This window comes from Nyctereutes procyonoides, unplaced genomic scaffold (genome assembly GCF_905146905.1).
Source record: "Nyctereutes procyonoides isolate TBG_1078 unplaced genomic scaffold, NYPRO_anot_genome, whole genome shotgun sequence".
Classification (NCBI taxonomy): Eukaryota; Metazoa; Chordata; class Mammalia; order Carnivora; family Canidae; genus Nyctereutes; species Nyctereutes procyonoides.
The window spans coordinates 49,325,500-49,333,555 of NW_026575044.1; positions in this window are offsets into that span (position 1 = coordinate 49,325,500).

The following is an 8,056-nucleotide window of genomic DNA, read 5'->3' on the forward strand; positions in this document are numbered from 1 at the left end:
TTGCAAAACATTCAAAGAATACATTATAATCCCAACAGCTGAATCATGGCATAAATACCCACAATGTAATACGCAAGATCTCTGTAACTATGGTTATCCTCAGGTAAATCTCCTATAAGGTGCAGCTGAGGTCCCTTCTGAATCTGAGCCTGATAAGTCTTGTACCAGGTGGCAGGAGCTGATTGTTGAACATTAAGAAATTTTGCAAGTTGGTTGTTAAATTGTTGGTAGTGTGAATTTGGCTGTGGTGGGAGTATTTATACTATGGTAATCAGCAAGTGCTATAATGTGAGTCTTTTTTTTTTTTCCTTTGGAGAGCTGGTTGGCCAATATACCACTGAAGTCATCTATTTAATCATCCTTTCTCTAGTGATCAGCTCCCACGTGCATAGGGACCTGTCCGAATGCTCTTTGCCACTTCATTGGCCTTTTATATCTTCTTGACTAGTGCCACACTGTATTTAGTATTGTGTTTGGAAGCTCTTGTAGAGCAAGATACCATTCTGTGCTCCTCTTTTTCTTTTTTCTTTTCTTTTCTTTTCTTTTTTTTTTTTTGCTCCTCTTTTTCGAAGTTGACTTAACTCTTCTTCATAGACAATTAAATATTAGAATATTATGCCACATACATTTTATTTTATTTTATTTTTTAAATATTTTATTTATTTATTCATGAGAGAAACAGAGAGAGAGGCAGAGACACAGGCAGAGGAAGAAGCAGGCTCCATGCAGAAGCCTGAGGTGGGACTGGATGTCGGGTCTCCAGGATCACGCCCTGGGTGGAAGGCAGACGCTAAACCGCTGAGTCACCCAGGGATCCCGGCCACATACATTTTAGAAAAAGTTTACCAAGTGTCTTAAAACTACGTATCTGACACTTTATTGAGATAGTTTTCACACTACAGAACACTGTTGGGAGAATTAATATCTTTTAAAAATTAGTCATTCCATGAATATGACTCATTCTCTATTTATTCAGATTATATTTTACAAAATTTAATTAAATTTTAAGATTTTTCTGAACAGTTTTTCTACATGATTTGTTAATTCTTAATGTTTTACAAATGTTGTTACAATTTTGAATTTCTTTTTTTCTAATATTTTCTAGTTGACTGTTGATCGGCTTGAAAAGTGGTATTGACTTTTGAAATTTGACATTACCAAGCTCTTTTATTATTTGTATTGGGTTTTGTTGAATTTTCTATTATCTTAGTGTCTGAAATAATCATAGGTTTATTTCTTCCTTTTCAATCATCATGCTGCTTTTCCCCACTTTCTTTCTTGATCATTATTGCCAGTACCTATAGCACCAGGTTAAGCTATAGCAAGGAAAATAAACAGTCGACAGACCTTGACCCAAAAATGATATTGGAACTATAGGAGAGTTATTAAATATTTAATTAATAAATATTTGAATAAAGATGTTAAATATGTTGCAAAATCTAGTAGAGCAGATAAACAACATATGTCAACAGATAGGGAATTTGGACAGAAAGATATAAACCATAAGAAGAGTGAAATGTGTGTGCTAGTAATAAGAAACATGATGCCAGGGATCCCTGGGTGGCACAGTGGTTTAGCGCCTGCCTTTGGCCCAGGGCGCGATCCTGGAGACCCGGGATCAAATCCCACGTTGGGCTCCCAGTGCATGGAGCCTGCTTCTCCCTCTGCCTGTGTCTCTGCGTCTCTCTCTCTCTGTGACTATCATGAATAAATAAATAAAAATTAAAAAAAAAAAGAAACATGATGCCAGAGATGAAGAAATCATTCAATGGGTTTATCAGCAAACTAGACATAATAGAATAATAAAAAAGTCAGTGAAAACATATAAGTAAATAGAAATTAAACAAAATGAAACACACAAAAAAAGAAAAAATAACTGAACAAACTATAAAAGTTGTAGGATAATATCAAAACCATATTTGTAGTATACAGTGAGTGGGCAGAAGAAATATTTGAAGAGACAATGCTTGAGAACTTTTTTAATTAATAAAAGTTAACAAACAAGAAGCCCAGGAAAACTGAAGCAAGATTAAAACAAACAAACAAACAAACAAACAAAACAACCTAAGTGCATCAAAATCAAACTGAAAAAAAAAGAAAAGATTAAATCTTGAAGGCAACCAGAGAATAAAGAAAACTTACACAGAGGGGAAAAATAAGAGTTAGAGCCAACGTCTCATCAGAAATTAATCAAGCCTAAAGAAAATTGAGAGACATTTTAAAGTATTGAAAGAAAAAAAAATCAATCAACCCAGCATTCTATGTATACAAAAAATATCTTAAAGAAATTAAGGCAGAACAAAGACTTTTTAGACAAACAAATGCTGAAAGAATTCATTGTCAACAAATACTGAAGAAAGTTTTTCAGGAAGAAAGAGTTGGATTGCAGATGGAAATTTGGATGTACATAAAGAAAAGAAGAGTGATGGATATAATAAAAATGATATTAAATACAACAGACACTTTCCTTTAATATCTATAAAAGATAAATGAATATCTAACACAAAAATATTAACAATGTGGGACTTGTATGTAGAAATAAACTGAATGGCAATAAACACACACACTATAACAGAAGGCTTAAATAAGATCTAGAATGTTATAATGTCCAAACTGTCCAGGATGTAGTTGAAAATTACTCTTCATATCATGAACACAGAAAATCTCAATTTGAATGAGAAAAAGTAATTAACAGACATTAATACTGAGGTGACACAGACGTTGAAATTATCTAAGGATTTTATAGCAGCCATCATAAAAATGCTTCATTGGGCAATTATGAACATGTTTGAATAAAATACAGAGTTTCAGCAAAGAAATAGAAAAAAATACCAAGAAATAAGGAGGAAACAAATGGAAATTTTAGAACTTAAGTATATAATAACTGAAATTAAAAACTTTATGGATAGGTTTAGTAGAAGAATAGAGAGGGCAAAAAAAGCAATCAATGACCTTGAAGATAGAACAATACAAATTACCCAATTCTAACAATAGAGAAAAACCTTTTGTTTTGTAAAAACAAAATAAACAGCGCCTCAGGGATTTGTGGTATTATGACAAACTAATACTTGTGTCATGAAAGTCTCAGAAGAAGAGAATAAAGAAAGTAGAAGAAGAGAATAAAGAAAGTAGAGCTGAATGGCACTCAAAGAAGTAATTAGTAAAATTTTTCTAATTTGGCAGAAGACATAAACCTAAAGATTTAAGAAGCAGAGCGAACTCCAAATAATAAAAACCCAAAGAAATTCATGCCAAGACACAATACAATCAAACTTCTGCAAATTAAAACAAAGAAAATATCTTGAAAGCAGCAAAAGAGGAATAACACCTTAGCTATAAGGAAAACAAATTAAATGACAATGGATTTCTCATTAGAAGCCTAGCAGGTTAGAAGGAAGCATCACAAGATTTCTCAAGTTTTGAAAGAAAAGAACTGTCAACCCGGAACCCTATATATGGCAAAAAATATCCTTCAGGAATATAAGGGAAAGCAACACATATTCAGATAAAGGAAAACTAAGAGAATTTGTTGCCAGTAGACCTACTTTAAGTAATGGTTAATGGAAATTCTTGAAACTGAAAGGAAATGATTTTTAATATATTTTTTAATTTTTATTTATTATTTATGATAGTCACAGAAAGAGAGAGAGAGAGAGGCAGAGACACAGGCAGAGGGAGAAGCAGGCTCCATGCACCGGGAGCCCAACGTGGGATTCGATCCCGGGTCTCCAGGATCGCGCGCTGGGCCAAAGGCAGGCGCCAAACCGCTGCGCCACCCAGGGATCCCAGGAAATGATTTTTTTAAAGGAATTTGGGAAATATTAAGAAAGTGCTCCATGATCTTTAAAAAGCAAAAATATAGGTAAATAGATTCTCCTTTTCCTTGAGTTTTCTAAATTATGTTTGATTTTGAAACAGAAATTATGACATTTTCTGATGTAGTTCTCAAGATATGTAGAGGAAATAATTTAAGTCAGTTCTATTATAAGTGGGAAAAAAGTAAAAGGACTGAAAGAGAGTAATGTTTCTACACATCATTCAAATTGATAAAATGTCAACATCAATAGACTATAATGTTATACATGCTTAATACAATACTCAGAACCACTAACAATTTTTATGAAGAGATACACTCAGTAACACTATAGACAAAAGGGGGAAAAAAAAACAGGAAACAAGGAGAAAACAAAAAAAAAAGGCAGACTTAAACTTTAACATATCAATAATTACACTAAATATAAATGGTTAAATATATAAATTAAAATGCAGATATTGGCAAATTACATTTAAAAAAGAAGAAACCTGCCCCAACGATAGATAGATAGATAGATAGATAGATAGATGATAGATAGATAGATAGATAGATAGATAGATAGATAGATAGATATAGAATAGAGATACACACACATAATCTGAAAGGAATTCTCTTCAAATATAGTATAGGTAGGTTAAAAATAAAAGTATGGAACATCTCTCAACAACTGTTAGGACAACTAGGCAGAAAATCAGAAAGGATATAAGCCACACAGCAATGCCATTAATCAACAGGATATAACCAACAATTATAGAATACACAGTGACAGCAGAAGACATATACTTTCCAAATACTCACAAAGCCCTTACCAAGACAAATCATATCTTGGACTGTAAAACAAACCTCAACAAATATTAAAGAACTGAAGCCATAGACAACACACTTCTAAATAATCCATGGGTTAAAAAAGAAGTCTCAAGGAAAATATTTTTAAAAATATGTTGAACTGAATAAAAATAAAGTAAAATATACCAAAATGTGTGGGACACAGATAAAGCAGTGCTGAGACAGAAATTAAGGCCACTAAAGTTTACACTGGAAAATAACAATTCAACAATAAATAGTTCTTAAAAAATCTTCCAAAAATGAGAACAAGGTGGTATTTCAAAGCTTGTGCAATTTTTATTCTTTCAAACCCCACAAATTTAAGAGATATTATTCTATCAAATGATCCTGTTCAATCATTTCTTTGTTTCAACTTAGAAAATGTTTTCTCTTAGGATTTATCAAAACTGAACAAGCAATAGGTTGTTTTTTTCCATAGTGATCTGGATCATAAGTAAACAAAGATGGAAAGATTGACTATGATTTGGTTTCTACTTGGTGATTTGTTTAAACATTTATTGAGTTACCAGCTCAGAGTATCATCTCCACTACTGTACCTTGCCAATGGTAAGAATGTGAAAGTGATTAATTCAAGGAGAATTTATCACAGTAACATGATGAGCATGAACTGAGAGTGAGTATCTTTATTATAATGAATGCATTTTCTATCTGATGACAGTTTCAAGGGCATTCACAGTCTCATAGGCCAAGATTTTCAATATGATTGTATATTTGTTTTTATTCCTCATCTAAATGGAGAAGGAAGGAATGATAAGTCTCATTTGAAGTGGTGGTCATGACACATTTTTAGGCCAGTTGAGAAGACAACCATCTCTGATTTTTGCTCTGTTTTGCAATTGGTTCCAAACCTGGTTTTTATCAAGAACTTATTATTCTTTAGGAATGCTATCTAAAATATAGAAGTATCTCAATAAATGAAAGCTCTCATTACAGCTGTGGTTGATATTGTTATCAAAGATAATTAGCACATGGAAAAAAAAAAACTCTTGGCCAACGAAACTAGCCTACTGGAAGAGGAAAAAAAAGGAGGAAGGGAGAAACTTGCCCAAGATCACACATGAGCTGAGATCTTAAGATGATGATAAAAATAGATCTAGAATGGTTGCTGCAAGGATGAAATGAAAATATGCATGGGGTGCATTTTTCTAAAAATTTTAATTCCAGTATAGTTAACATACTCTGTTATATTAGTTTTCAGGTATGCAATAGAGTGATTCAATCATTCTGTACATTACTCAGCACTCATCATGATAAGTGTACTGTTTCATCTTCATCACCTGTTTCACCCATCCTCCACCATCTCCCCTCTGGTAACACCAGTTTGTTCTCTATAATTAAGAGCCTGTTTTTTGGTTTGTCTCTTTTTTCCTTTGTTCATTTGTTTTTGTTTCTTAAAGTGTACATTTGAGTGAAATCATATGGTATTTTTCTCTCTCTGACTGACTTATTTCACTTCACATTATAACCTCCAGATCCACCCACATCTTGCATACAGTGTGGCAAATGGCAAGATTTCATTTTTGTTTATGGCTGAGTAATAGTCCATTTTATATATATTTCATATATCATATCTTCTTTATCCATTCATCTATTGATGGACATTTCACTGATTCCATAATTTAGCTGTTATAAATATAGAGGTAAATAATGCTGTTATAAACATAGAGGTGTGTGTGTATATATATATGTATATGAATTAGTGTTTTCATATCCTTTGGGTAAATACTGGATCATAGAGTAGTTCTATTTTTAACTTTTTGAGAAACTTCCATACTGTTTTTCTTAGTGGCTGCACCAATTTACATTTCTACCAGTAGTGCACAATTGTTCCTTTCTCTCCACATCTTCACTAACACTTGTTGTTTCTTTTGATTTTAGTCATCCTGACAGATGTGATGTGGTATCTCATTGTGATTTTGATTTGCGTTTCTCCAATGATTAGTGATGTCAAACATCTCTTTATAGGGGTGCACTTTTAATGAACTCACCACTTTAAACAAATGTAATGAATAAAAGTTAGAACATGTCTCAGAAAAAGCATGGTGAATGGAAAACATACATACAATTTTAGAAATAAATATAAATGTACCCAGTAATCACATGAACTAAAAGTTAATTTAATTTACATGTTAAAATACAAAGATTGAATTATTTTATTTATTTTTATTATTTTTTTCTTTTTTTAATAATAAATTTATTTTTTATTGGTGTTCAATTTGCCAACATACAGAATAACACCTAGCGCTCATCCCGTCAAGTGCACCCCTCAGTGCCTGTCACCCATTCACTCCCACCCCCGCCCTCCTCCTCCTCTTCCACCACCCCCAGTTCGTTTCCCAGAGTTAGGAGTCTTCATGTTCTGTCTCCCTTTCTGATATTTCCTACCCATTTCTTCTCCCTTTCTTTCTATTCCCTTTCACTATTATTTATATTCCCCAAATGAATGAGACCATATAATGTTTGTCCTTCTTCGATTGACTTATTTCACTCAGCATAATACCGTCCAGTTCCATCCACGTTGAAGCAAATGGTGGGTATTTGTCATTTCTAATGGCTGAGTAATATTCCATTGTATACATAAACCACATCTTCTTTGAATTTTAAAATTCAGCTATATATTAAGTATATAGGCGAAAATAAATAGATTTTGAAAATGTAATGCTGAATTTCAAAAATGAATTTTTTAAAAGATTTTATTTATTTATTTGAGAAAGAGAGAGAGCACAAAAAAGAGGGGCAAAGGGAGAGGGAGAAGCAGACTCTACACTAAGCAGGGACCACCCCACCATCCCAATGTGGGGCTCTACCCCCAGGACTCTGGGATCATGGCCTGAGCCAAAAGCAGATGCTTAACCAACTAAGCTACCCAGATGCCCCTAAGAAATGAAATTTTTTCCTAAGATAATATCACTTATACATAATTTTAAAACACAGAGCATTTACTATATACTGTTTATGAGAAATATATATAATGAAAATGTAAAATATAGAAACTAGGGGGACACCTACCAAATTTGTGACTGTGGTTCTCTGTAGAGGTGGTAAGCAGGTTTGTACTTGAGTGTCAAAGCCAGATGCAACACTATCATCTTCCACACATTCCATTTTAATAAAATCCAGAACAACAACAACAGCAAAATGACTAAATATTAACCTCTTAACTTTTAAAGTGAGGATTCAGTTGCTTGTATATTCTGCTTTAAAAAAATCAAAAAGGGAGGAAAAAGACCTCAAGCAGGCAGGTACTTGTGTACTGTCATGGTAAAGAATGCTTACTGTGCTGGGATGATAATCTCAGTAATGCTGAAAATTGGATGTCCTTCTAGAATCTCACCTAAAAATGGGCATAAATTTGCCCTTTTATTGCCCCAGACATTAATACAACCATGTACTATG